At 34.9% G+C, this 14,915-nt stretch overlaps 1 long non-coding RNA gene across 1 annotated transcript in view; it reads left to right on the plus strand.

Moving 5' to 3' along the window:
• The window catches only part of LOC144576790 (uncharacterized), a 205,607-nt gene extending 191,039 nt beyond the window's left edge, over positions 1 to 14,568 (plus strand). The window contains exons 3-4 of the long non-coding RNA XR_013519310.1: positions 10,210 to 10,287; positions 13,610 to 14,568. This is a non-coding gene — a long non-coding RNA (uncharacterized LOC144576790). The remainder of the gene's footprint in view (positions 1 to 10,209; positions 10,288 to 13,609) is intronic.
• The last annotated feature ends 347 nt before the right edge of the window (positions 14,569 to 14,915 follow it).

The following is a 14,915-nucleotide window of genomic DNA, read 5'->3' on the forward strand; positions in this document are numbered from 1 at the left end:
ATGAAGGGGTAAACATCAATATTTTATTAAATAATATGGTTTAATAGGGTTCAATTTTCATTAATTGCTATTCACTTGGCCTTTAATTTTTCTTTATTAAACATTCTGTTTGCCATTAATTTTTTAAATTTCTCAACTAATTATATTTCCTGCATAAGACCAATTCTGTGAAAGTAGTCTCATAAGCAGTTCAGTCAGCTGAAGAAACATTGTACTCTAGAAATACTCTGATGTTGGAATAGAAAAGTTAAGCCTTTGGTTTCTGTCTTAGTCAATTATGAGGTATATGGTGATAAAATTACTAAGCTTTTTAAGCCACAGTTTTCTCATCTTGACAATGGGCAAAGTACTAATTTTCTATCTCATAGTGTTACTATAAAGATTGTAAAATGTTATGTTCAGGAACAAACTATGACTGTGTTTTTAAATAATAAATAGTTGTTGTTGATATTAATATAATTGTATAATTATACTTTGATACATGGTTTTCTCACATTTCTTAATAACTCTAAGACAATACTGCATTTATTCCTGGTGCTCATTTACAATCATGACACTTTGTTTACAACACAAAAACAATTAAATTTACTATATCTAGAAATGAGATATTAATAAAAGATCACTATGGCACATATAAAATACAATTTATAGATATACCTGTGCAAATTTTTATATATTTCTGATTATGACCCAAAACATAGTGTCCAAAAATATTTTATAGATGCATAAACCTTTTATAATATTAAACCTCTCCTAAATTATACCAAAATAATTATATGAGAATGAGTGATAACCATAAAAACTGAGTTGTCTTATGAAATGAATGGGTTTAACATTATTAGAAAAGTTGTATGGTGATTTTTGAAAAAAGCTTGAAAAATCACTTGTGACATTTTGTCTCATTTAAACTGTAGCTTTCTCCATTCCTGTGGAGAATTGCCATTAAGAACTTAGTTTTCTCTATTATTAATGAAAGTTTGATTGGCTGTACATGGCAGAAATGAATTGTCATAGAGTTATTCATTTGCATAAATAGTAATGTAGTTTATATGAACACATGTGTATAAACATACATGAGTGTGGTCTGTATTTAGATTAGCTGAAATCATATAAGTCCAGTGAAAACTTACTACAATATAGTTTATTTCTAGAATAACTATTGAATTGCAAATGCTCATTTACCTGCAATTTATGCAGAAAAACAACAAGAACACATTTCTATTTCATTTGTAAACTGCTCAGCATCTGAGAATTTTAGACAGGTAAAAATTTTTAAATTCTGTTTCTCTCCTGTAAAACTTATTAATCAGAGTCATAGAATTTTCAATTAAAAACAAATGAATGTAGGGCCCTCTGGTCCATTTCTCAAAAAATAATGTGTACTTTCTTTTTTTTGACTATTTTAATTCCACTTTAAGTAAATTCTATGTTTAATCCAATTCAAACTATTTAAATAATCTTTCAAATTTGGGTTTATAAATTAAACAATTTGCAGATTGACACATTTTTCATGGTTAATATATGTTAATGTATTATGTATGTATATAATCATGTGTTCTGACCAAAGTATAGACTATCACATGGAATTTCATTTATTCCTTAAAAAATTAATTTAAAATAATCTTATATACATCCTATGACCTTTTTCTAAAATTAGAGGCCACTTTAAATTATCTAAATTCCTAATTTTTGTTTACTATTTTAACGTGTTATTGACTAATAATTTGCAACTTGCATAAGAAAGTTTATCAGCAGCAAACATGCTATATTGAGGGGTCTGAGGCAACATTCATGATCATTAGGAAGAAAAGCTTCATTTTATTAATTATGTCGATTTTGAGCTCAGAACAGTTAGTTGTAACCGTACATGTTCTGTGTATTCAACACTCCTATTTTATGACTTCAAATAATTTTACTGATGTTAGCTCACAAAATCCTCAGAATGTTAAATCTTCCAAATGCTATATAAATGTAATGCTGCTAGAAAACAATTTCCATACAGTAGGCCTCTTGTCTATTTTTTTAACTGATGTATCCAAGAACATAGAACTTTTAAGCATTCAATATTTTAAGCACTCAAGAACTATTTATTGAATGAGGTAATTTATTGTCAAATAGATGCTACCTAGCAAAGTTGAAAATCAAATAATGTGTTCTGATTTAGGATGGTTTTAAAAAAATATATTTATGACTGTGACAGGCTATACAGTTTTTCTAAGTGAACCACAATAATTTTTATGTTATAAGCTCTTATTAAATGTGATTTTGACATGCCTTTCATCAACAAGAAGAGTCTAGATTTCCTCTGATTGAATCTAGACAGGCTTGTGACTTATGAGATAAGGTTATATAAGCCTACATAGTTTTTACCTGGCTCTACTGTTACACAGCTATGGAATCCCTGAGGCACCATGTAAGAATTCCAAGGCTGCTATACTTTGAGACAACCCCATTCACAGTGAGTTCATATGTAGAAATATTCCAGCCCAGAACCCCAGCTGAATTCCTAATCAGTCCCCCAGATTGACCAGTGGCAGTCCTTGAGACGAGACAGACTGCAGATACACATCACCAGTATTAAGCATGGATGAGTAGACTACTATGGATAATATTCAGATGAAAAGGAAAAATTTCTTGGATGACATGCCTACCAAATGTGACTCAAGAAGAAATAGATGTAACTTGATTTTTTTAAAAATTAGATTCAGATAGTTTCACTGGGCTGGTTTTATGGCTTTAATACTCATAATTAACTTCTGACCTACAGGAAATAAAGTTTGACTGGATACTTTGCTTAAGGTCTCAGTAGGCTGAAATCAAAGTATTAGCCAACCTGGGCTTTTACCTGGATACCAAAGAGTGAAGGATAATCTACTTTCTGTCTTAATCAGGTTGTTGATAGAATTAAATTCTGTTAAGTTGTAAACCTGAAATCCATGTATTTTTGCTCACTATCAGAGGTCATTCTTAACTATAGAAGGCTGCTCACATTCCTTGGCTCATGGTCCTATCCATCTTAAAAATCCCCAACAGAACACTGATACACTCAACAACTTGGATAGATCTCAGGTATTTATTGTTAACAAAAAAGCCAGTCTCAAAAGATCAAATAATATCTGATTCTATGTATATAACATTCAAAGAATGAAGAAATTGTAGAGAGAAAATAAACTGATGAGTGGTTGCAAGGTTTAGAGATAGGAAGTGACCATAAAGAGATATTAAAAGACAGATCTTTGTGGTGATGGAATCTGTCTTGAATGCAGTGTTTGCAGTGGTAGATTTACACGTGACAAAATAGCATAGCACTATATAGCCAAATAGTACCAGTGCTAATATCCTGGTTTTGATGTGCTTCTCAAAAATGTATACATGATCCCAGAAGTGTATTTTGTTAGATTAATCTGTATTTGATGTAGCTTGATGTTTTTAAATATTGTTTTTCAAATTTTGTTTTTATCGTTTCATCACAACATATAGAAATACAATTAATTGTTGTATATTGACTTTAATCTGCTAAAGACACTTATGACTCCTAGCAGTCTTTTTATAGTTCTTAACTATATATGAACAATTATATTTGCATTCATTTTTTTGTTGCTGTAACAAGTTATTACAAATTTAGGAGCTTTAATCAACACAAGATGGCATCCAAGATGGTCAAATAGGAACAACCCTGGAGTGCAGTTCCCAGCGAGGGCAATGCAGAGGTTGAGTGATCACTGCATTTCCAAATGAGGTACCAGGTGCATCTCAATGGGACTCTGTGCACAGTGGGTGGAGCCCAAGAAGGGTGAGCTGAGGCAGGGTAGGGTGCTGCCTCACCCAGGAAGTGCTATCACCAGAGGACCTCCCTTCCTGCCCAATAGAGGCCATCAGGGTCTTTTCCATCCACTCCAGCACGCTGCTTCAGATACTGTGCTTCTCCTGCAGTTTTTACTGCCCACAGCCCAGGAGATTCCCAGGCAGAAAAGTGCCAGGAATTTCCAGCAGGGCAGTTCCAGCCAGTACCGTGGTTTTCCGCACAAAGTCTCACAAATCTGGGCAGCTGTTTCAACTGACTCCCAGAACACCTGGGAGACAGAGTTGCCCAATCAACTGAAAAAGGGGGCCGAAAGCAGGGAGCCAGGGGATCTGGCTCAGCAGGTCCCACCCCCACAAAGACCAGCAATCTGAAATCCTATGGATTGAGAGTTTTGTAGGCAAGCACAGCTGGACTTGGGATGGCCCAGCTCTGTGGGGTGAAGGGTTTCTGCCATTACTGAGGCAGTTCTAATTGTACCTCTGTAAACAAAACCACAAGGAAATTTACACAGCAGCTGTGCAGAGCCCACGGCAGCTCAGCAATGGTACTGTCAGACTGTGACTAGACTACCTCCATGCTGGGCAGGACATCTCTGAAAAAGGAAGCAGCACATTAGGATCTTATAAATAAAGCTTCATCTTCCCAGGACAGAGCACCTGGGGAAAGAGGCTGTTCCGAGTTCTGCTGCAGCAAACTTAAACCTACTTGGCCAGCAGCTCTAAATGGAACAATGGAGCTCCCAGCACAGCACTTGAGCTCTGATAAGAGACAGGTATCTCCTCAAGCAGTTCCCTGACCCCCATATATTCAAAGAGACACCTCATAAAGGAGAGCTCTGGCTGACATCTGGTGCTTACCCTTCTGGGATGAAGATAACAGAAGAAACTGGCAGCAACCCTCACTGTTCTGCAGCCACCGTAGGTGGTTCCCAGGCAAGCAGGGTCAGGAGTGGACCTCCAGCAGTCCTGCAGCAGAGGGGCCTGTTAGAAGGAAAACTAAAAAACAGAAATAAGTAGCTTCAACATCGACAAAAAGGATGTCCACTCAGAGACCCCATACAAAAGTCACCAACTGTAAAGACCACAGGTAGATAAATCCATGAAGATTGGAAGAAGCCAGCACAAAAAGGATGAAAACACCAAAAACCAGAATGCCTCTTGTCTTCCAAGAGATCACAACTCCTCACCAGCAAGAGAACAAAGCTGGATAGAGAATAAGTCTGATGAATTGACAGAAGGAGGCTTCAGAAGGAGGTTAATAACAAACTTCTCTGAGCTAAAAGAACATGTTCTAACTCAATGCAAAGAAACTGAGAACCTTGAAAAAAGGTTAGATGAAATGCTATCTAGAATAACCAGTTTAGAAAAAAACATAAACAACTTGATGGAGCTGAAAAACACAAGAACTTTGCAAAGCATACACAAGTTTCAACAGCGAAACTTGTGTATGCTTCCAAATCAACCAAGCAGAAGAAAGGATATCAGAGATTGAAGATTAAGTCAATGAAATAAAATGAGAAGATTAGAGAAAAAAAGAGTGAAAAGAAATGAACAAAGCCTCCAAGAAATACAGGATTATGTGAAAAGACCTAATCTACGTTTGATAGGTGTACATAAATGTGATGGAGAGAATGAATAAAAGCTGGAAAACATTCCTCAAAATATGATCCAGGAGGACTTCCCTAACCTAGCAAGGCAGGCCAACATTCAAGTCCAGGAAATACAGAGAACACCATAAAGATACTCCTTAAGAAGAGCAACCACAAGGCACATAATAGTTAGATTAATCAGAGTTGAAATGAAGGAAAAAATGCTAAGGGAAGTCAGAGAAATGTCGGGTCACCCAAAAAGGGAAGCCTGTCAGACTCACAGTGGATCTCTTGGCAGAAACCCTACAAGCTAGAAGAGAATGGGGGTCAACACTCAACATCCTTAAAGAAAAGAACTTTCAACCCAAAATTTCATATTCAGCCAAACTAAGCTTCATAAGGGAAGGAGAAATAAAATCCTTTATGGACAAGCAATTGCTGAGCAATTTCGTCACCTCAATGCCTGCCTTACAAGAGCTCCTGAAGGAAGCACTAAACATAGAAAGGAACAACCAGTACCGGCCACTCCATAAACATACCAAATGGTAAAGAGCGTCAACACAATGCAGAAATTGCATCAACAAATGGGCAAAACAACCAGCTAGCATCAAAATGGCAGGATCAAATTCACATATAACAATATTAACCTTACACATAAATGGGGCTAAAAGCCCCAATCAAAAGACACAGAGTGGAAAATTGGATAGTAAGTCAAGACCCATTGGTGTGCAGTATTCAGGAAACCCGTCTCACATGCAGGGACACACATAGGCTCAAAATAAAGAGATGGAGGAAGACTTACCAATCAAATGGAGAGCAAAAAATGCAAGGGTTATAATCCTAGTCTCTGATAAAATGGACTTTAAACCAACAGAGATCAAAAGAGACAAAGAATGACATTACATAATGGTAAAAAGATCAATGCAACAAGAAGAGCTAACAATCCTAAATATATAGGCACCTAATACAGGAGCACCCAAACATATAAAGCAAGTTCTTAATGACCTACGAAGAGACTTAGACTCACACAAAAATAGTGGGAGACTATAAGACTCCACTGTCAATATTAGTCAGATCAACAAGACAGAATATTAATAAAGATATCCAGGACTTGAACTCAGATGTGGACCAAGCAGACATAATAGACATCTACAGAACTCTCCACCCCAAACCAGAGAATATACATTCTTCTCAGCACCACATCGCACCTACTCTAAAATTGACCATGTAATTGGAAGTACATCACTCCTTAGCAAATGCAAAAGAAGGGAAATCATAGCAGTCTCTCAGATGACAGTGCAAATTAGAACTCTCAAGAACTAATTCAGAACTGCACAACTTCATGGAAACTGAACAACTGGCTACTGAATGTCAACTGGATAAACAATGAAATGAAGGCAGAAATAAAAATGTTCTTCAAAACCAATGAGAGTGAAGACACAATGTACCAGAAACTCTGGAACACATTTAGAGCATTGTCTAAAAAGAAATTTATAGCAATAAATGCCCATATGAGAAGCAAGGAAAGATCTAAAATCACACTCTATCATGAAAATTGAAAGAGCTAGAGGAGCAAGATTAAAAAAAAAACTCAAAGGCTAACAGAAGACAGGAAATAACTAAGATTAGAGCAGAACTGAAGGAGATAGAGACATAAAAAATCAATAAATCAAAAAGCTTGTTTATTGAAAAGGTCAACAAAATAGACCACTAGCCAGATTAATAAAAAAGAAAAAGAAAAATGAAATAGATGCAATAAAAAACGATAAAGGGGACATCATCACTGATTCCATAGAAATACAAACTACCATCAGAGATTACCAAAAACTACTCTATGCATATAAACCAGCAAACCTGGAGGAAATGGACACATTCCTGGTCACTTGCCCTCTCCCAAACCTAAACCAGGAAGAAGTTGAAATCCTGAATACACCAATAATAAGGTTTGAAGTTGAGGCAGCAATTAATAGCCTACCAACCAAGAAAAGCCCAGGTCCAGATGGGTTCACAGCCGAATTCTACCAGACATACAAGGAGGAGCTGGTACCACTCCTGTTGAGAGCCAAAATATACAAATAGAAGGAATACTTCCCAAATCATTTTATGAGACCAACATCATCCTGATACCAAAACCTGGCAAAAAATCAACAAAAAAAGAAAACTTCAGGCCAGTATCCATGATGAACATAGATGCAAAAAACTTCAATAAAATACTGGCAAACCAATTGCAACAGCACATCAAAAAGCTTATCCATCACAATCAAGTAGGCTTCATCCCAGAGACACAAGGCTAGTTCAACATATGCAAATCTATAAACATAATTCATCACATAAGCAGAACCAAAAACAAAAACCATATGATTATTTCAATAGATGCAGAGAAGGCCCTTGACAAAATTCAACATCTCTTTATGCTAAAAACTCTTAATAAACTAGGTATCAAAATAATAAAAGCTATTTACGACAAAACCACAGCCAATATCATACTGAATGGGCAAAAACTGGAAACATTCCCTTTGAAATCTGGCACAAGACAAGGTGCCCTCTCTCACCACCCCTATTCCACATAGTATTGGAAGTTCTAGCCAGAGCAATCAGGCAAGAAAAAGAAATAAAGGGTATTCAATTAAGAAAGGAGTATGTCAAATTGACTTTTTGCAGACAACATAATTGTATATTTAGAAGACCCCAATGTCTCAGCCCAAAATCTCCTTAAGTTGATAAGCAACTTCAGGAAAGACTCAGGATACAAATCAATGTGCAGAAATCATAAGCATTCCTATACACCAATAACAGACTAACAGAGAGCCAAATCAAGAGTGAACTCCCATTCATAATTGCTACAAAGAGAATAAAATACCTGGAATACAACTAACAAAGGATATAAAGGATCTCTTCAAGGAGAACTACAAACCACTGCTCAAAGAAATAAGAGAGGACACAAACAAATGAAAAAACATTTCATGCTTATGGTTAGGATGAATCACTATTGTGAAAATGGTCATATTGCCCAAACTAATTTATAGATTCAATGCTATCCCCATCAAGTTACCAATGACCTTCTTCACAGAACAGGAAACAACCACCTTAAACTTCATATAAACCAAAAGAGAGCCCACATAGCCAAGACAATCCTAAGCAAAAAGAACAAAGCTGGAGGTATCACACTACCTGACTTCAAACTATACTATAAGGCAAGAGCAACAAAACAGCATGGTGCTGGTACCAAAACAGAGATGCAGACCAATGAAACAGTACAGAGGCCTCAGAGGCAATGCCATACATCTACAAGCATCTGATCATTGACAAACCTGACAAAAACAAGCAGTGGGGAAAGAATTCCCTGTTTACTCACTGGTGTTGGGAAAACTAGCTAGCCACATGCAGAAAGCAGAAACTGGACCCCTTCCTTACACTAAAATTAACTCCATATGGATTAAAGACTTAAAAACACTCAAAGAAAACCTAGGCAAAACCATTCAGTATATAGGAATAGGCAAGGACTTGGTTACTAAAACACCAAAAGCATTGGCAACAAATGCCAAAATAGACAAATTGGATCTAATTAAACTCCAGAGCTTCTGTACAGTAAATGAAACAATCATTAGAATGAATCAGCAACCAACAGAATGGGAAAAAATTTTTGCAATCTACCCATCTGACAAAGGGCTAATATCCAGCATCTACGAAGAAATAAAGCAGAATTACAAGAAACCAAACAACACATTTAAAAGTGGGTGAAGGATATGAACAGACACTTTTCAAAAGAAGACACTTATGAGGCCACCAAACAGATGAAAAAATGCTCATCATCCCTGGTCATTAGAGAAATGCAAATCAAAACCACATTGAGATACCATCTCACACCAGTTAGAATTCTGATCATTAAAAAATCTGGAGACAACAGATGCTTGAGAGGATGTGGAGAAATAGGAATACTTTTACACTATTGGTGGGAGTACAAATTAATTCAACCATTGTGGAAGACAGTGTGGCGATTCCTCAAGGATCTAGACATAGAAATTCCATTTACCCAGCAATCCCTTTACTGGGTATATATCCAAAGGATTATAAATCATTCTATTATAAAGACACATGCACATATATGTTCATTATGGTGCTGTTTACAATAGCAGAAACCTGGAACCAACCCAAATGCCCATCAATGATAGACTGGACAAGGAAAATGTGGCACATAAACACCATGGAATACTATGCAGCCATAAAAAATGATGAGTTCGTGTCCTTTGTAGGGACATGGAAGAATCTGGAAACCATCATTTTCAGCAAACTGACACAAGAACAGAAAGTCTATCACCGCATGTTCTCACTAGGAAGATGTTGAACAATGAGAGCACATGGACACAGAGAGGGGAGTATCACACATTGGGGTCTGTTGGGGGGAGTTAGGGGAGGGGCTGCAGGGGGTGTGGAGATTGGGGAGGGATAATGGGGAGAAATATCAGATATAGGTGACAGGATGGTGGATGCAGCAAACCTCCTTTCCATGTATACACCTATGCAACAATCTTGCATGATCTGCTCATGTACCCCAAAATCTAAAGTACAAAAGAAAAAGGAAAAAAAAACACAAACATATGTGACAGTTCTCAAGGTCAGAATTTGAAATGCGTTGTGCCACAGTAAAATCAAATTGTCATCAGAGCTGAGTTTCCATTTCAAAATATGCAAAAAATTTTGGCTTTTTTTTTTTTTTTTGCATTTTACAACATTTAGAGACTGCCTACATTCCTTAGCTCATGACTTCTTCTGTCTTCAAAGCCAGTAATGGCTACTTGTGTCTTTCCATCTGCAGGGTCACCTTCCTACTCCTTCCACTGTCTTCACAGCATTCTAAAACTGATCATTCTGCCTCCCTCTTTATCTTTTAAAGGTAGGTAATTTTAAATTACATTAGGCTCACTTAGATAATCTGAGAAAATAATGCAGTTGAAGATTCTAAACTTAATCACATTTCAAACTCCTTTTTGCCAAGTAAGGTGACATATTCTCGGAAGTAGAATGTGACACTCTTTGGAGGCTCATTATTTTACCAATAGTAATATTGTATATAAACAAACATAGTTTTCTCCTTCCCTTACAAATTATATCTTTGTTTTTCCAAGCTTCATTGAAGAATAATTGATGTACAAAAAACACCTATCTAGAATTGGTAATGACACACTGGCTTTCCTGCTTGCATAATATGCAAATAGTGAGCAAATTTTTTATGTGTTAACTTGTCATTCATTTATCTTTTCTCAAGTAGTGGCCATTCAAATATTTTCCCTTTTATAAACAATTTATAATTTATCTTAAGAAGCTTTTATTTTTAAACAGCTTCATCAAGATATGATTCCCATAGTATAAAATCCACTTATTTAAAGTGTGGAAAAATGTTCATTTTCCCCAATTTGATCTATAGAGTTAATGAATTCCAATCAAACTCAAGATATTTTGAAGATTAACAAGCTGATTCAAAATTTACATAGAAATACAAACTACCAAATCAATTTTGAAAAGGAAGAACAGAATTGTGTAACTCTCACTGCGTAATTTTCAAAGTTAAGACATGCTTCTTGAATAACAGTAGTGAAGTATTGGCTTTGGATATTTACAAGTATCAATTAAACCATTATATAAATGACGCAATTCTTTATAAAGACACCAAAGTAATTACATTGGAGAATATAATTTTTAAAATTTGTGCTAGAACATATACTTACCTATGTTAATAAAAATAAACTCCATTTTATATGAAATCATATAAAAATAACTGAGAATGCATTTTAGATATAAATATGTGAGTGAAATCTAAAATATGTATTTGAAAAACACTGAAGAAATATTTGATTCCTCAAGTTAGTCAAACATTTATTAAATAGTACACAAAAGAAAAAAAACTGTAGAAGAAAAGAATGGTTAAAGTAAATATTTTAAGCATATAAAGTTCAGCTAAGTAAAACAAAAAAGCTATAGCTTGTGAGAAAATATTTACAAATAATATCTGAAAAAGGTGCTATGACCTTTTAAAATGCAATAATATGAAAACAACCAGCCAATTAAAATGCACAACAGATTGGAACTAACTTGCCAGAGAAAATATACAAATGGCAAAATATACAATGTAAAAAAAGTTCAACGCCATTAGTTTGTAGATAATTCAAATTAAAAAACAATGAGATACCAGTATATACCCAATAGTATAAATAAAATTCAAAAGATTAACAACACCACATGTAAGCAAGGAAATATATCAACTGGAATTCATACATTGCAGTTGGAGATCCAAAATTTAGTATAGATCTGCTTTGGTAAAAAATTTCTTAATTTATTATACAGTTAAATATACACATTCCCTAGAACTCGCTATTCTACATGCTACAAGTTATTTAAAAGAAACAAAATAATATCTATATTTATATATAGACATATTGTGACAAAAGGCAAGCCAGTGGTTGCCAGTGGTCATTTTGGAGGAAATTATTTGACAGTAAAGGGGTATTAGGAAACATTTCAAATCAATGCAAATATTCTTGGTTTCAGTGGTTATCTTACTATTGTATATATACTGTGGGAGCATTTAAAACTCAAACTAAATGCTTAAATTATCTTTATTTCATGCAACTTATACCCCAACAAAGCTAAGTAGAAAAGTAAATCCTATATGTAACTGTTTTTGAAGCATAAAAGCCATAAAACCCTCCATCTATGGGAGTTCAATTTCTTTATGCTTCTTTACAAGATAGTATACTTTCTCATTTAATAAAAATAATACCTGAATAAGTTATGGTTCATAGTTATTTTTAACTCATCGGCAAGTTGAAGATTTTCTAGAAACTTTATGGAATGAATTCATTCCATAAAGTAGCATTTCTTAACAAGTAAAAGACACATGTCTATGTTCATCCTGGTAGAGTTATAGGAGAAAAAACAAATCCTTCCAATGTAGAGGTATGGCAAAAACCAGCCATTTATCCAGTTCCTTAGGGGTTCAAAACTTTTTATCAAATTAATTGTACCTGATAATCTGACACAGAGCTTTCATTCTTCAATGTGTGGATTAATAAGAACCTCATCAATCTCACCAGACCTACCTTTCATCTTTTTCTTTACCATTAAATGACTTTGCCATCTTAGGTCATAGATCTGAAATACCACTTGGCAATATACATTATTCTCAACCCGAAGCAGTGATTTTGGGTTCAGATTGAAATTCAATCTTGGCTGACAAATTAAGGTTCACCAGCAACAAATTTACTTGCTTTTAAGAAAGGATCAGGACAGATAACACAGATTACATGTCTACAGCATAGCAGTCAACTTACTGCATAATCAAGAAACATTGTTTTAACTGTTTAGGTGCACTTGTTAAAACAATGAAACTTTCACATTTCTAATATAAATATTATCTCTACTTGCATAGGCTTTACAATTTTAAATATAATTGGCATGTACTTCCATAACAACCTTAAGATAAAGACAATTTACAGCACAATTGAGATTCTGATTATGATACATATTCCTATTAGAAAATCAACATTTTTTTTCAGAATGTGGTTCGTGCCATTACATTTTTATCAGAATCTGGTAGAGTTTGTCATTTATTATTCCTTGGTAATATATGTCTCCACCATTAATATATATATTTCCACTTCTTACACTTATAGAGGGTATAGCAATGTAAACTGAAATATGTTTGAAAAATTGTTTATCATTTAAATTTAATATTTTAATGTTTCAGTGCAGACTATGTGGTTTTCCTCTACTTAAAATTTAAAATAAAAATGAGGTATATTAAATGTGGTCATTTAATATGCCATCAATGAACTGTGTATTGCCTTTATACAGTGAATTAATTAATCTGATGTTATCCTTAGCATACATAAGGAAGATAAAATATAGACTTAATAAACTATTTATAGTAATTGGAATAAGAGGAACAGAAACCAATGTTCTTAGGAGGTCAAAATGTAGTATTTGTTTTTCCACCAAAATAACTGTAAACTAATTGTATAAATATAAGTGTATCTTGATAAGCAAATACAGCAGGTATCATTAACACATCATTTGTCTATTGACACTTCAGATATACGTGTTTGAGTGTATACCTGTGTGTATGTGATGTTTAAATAAGCTATACTGCAATGGGTTGGCATTAGCAGCATCAAATTTCAATTGACATCAATCAAAATTTAAGTTTGTGTTTTTTGTAGGGACATGGATGAACCTGGAAACCATCATTCTCAGCAAACTGACACAAGAACAGAAAATCAAACACAGCATGTTCTCACTCATAGATGGGTGTTGAACAATGAGAACACATGAACACAGTGAGGGGAGTATCACACACGGGGGTCTGTCTGGGGGAAATAGGGGAGGGAGAGCAGGGGGTGGGAAGTTGGAGAGAGATAGCATGGGGAGAAATGCCAGATATAGGTGATGGGGAGGAAGGCAGCAAATCACACTGCCATGTGTGTACCTATGCAACTATCTTGCATGTTCTTCACATGTACCCCAAAACCTAAAATGCAATAAAAAAATTTAATGTGATGTAGCTGCTAAAATGTGAATATAAAGAAACTAGGAGAAGCTGTGTCAGTTACCCAGATGTTGAGTCTAATCCAAGTACTAAAGACTGTGATTTTTACCAGATTATCAAGCCTCTTTGAATTTCCAGATCTGTCTCTTCTACTGGGAGCAAAGGTTTTTGAACCAATTTTCATTGAGTTCCTGTTTTTGTTGTTATTGTTGTTTGTTTTTGTTTGTTTGTTTGTTTTTCTGAGTCTGGCTTGTCACCCAGGCTGGAGTGCAATGGCGCCATCTTGGCTCACTGCAACCTCTGCCTCCTGGGTTCAAGCAATTCTCCTGCCTGCCAAGTAGCTGAGATTAGAGACACATGTCACACGCCCAGCTAATTTTTTGTATCTTTAGTAAAGATGGGGTTTCACCATGCTGGCCAGGCTTGGTCAGGGACTCCTGACCTCATGATCCACCTGCCTCAGCCTCCCAAAGTGCTGGGATTACACACATGAGCCACCACGCCCAGCCAGTTAAGAGTTCCTTTTTAAATCTTAAAGATTTTAAAGTTGTATGGTTCCTTTTGTACTGCCCAAATTGAAATCTTATAAATCTCAACATTCATCATTAGATTGTTTTATTTGTATGCAGATTTTAAGCAGTCACATTGACTTAGAGTTACTTCAAAATTTTAGAATGCATCTGTTTAACAACCCATGGTGATTGTTTATTCATTATTTCTCTATCATACTTAACTTCATTACAAGTGATATAATAATATTACTAAATATTTACTTATCTTTACAGAAAACATAATGATTTACACAAGTAACAAAGAAGTTTCCAGATGGTGTTTCATATGGATGTTCAGATGAAGAAACTAAAACTTTTATATTTCATGAATATTAATGAGATAAAGAAATAAATATAATTATAGTTTTTTTGACATCAATAATTGGGTCAATTTGTAGAAAATCGATTTTCTCTGTGTTTTTTTTTTTG

Source organism: Callithrix jacchus, chromosome 6 (genome assembly GCF_049354715.1).
Source record: "Callithrix jacchus isolate 240 chromosome 6, calJac240_pri, whole genome shotgun sequence".
Lineage (NCBI taxonomy): Eukaryota > Metazoa > Chordata > Mammalia > Primates > Cebidae > Callithrix > Callithrix jacchus.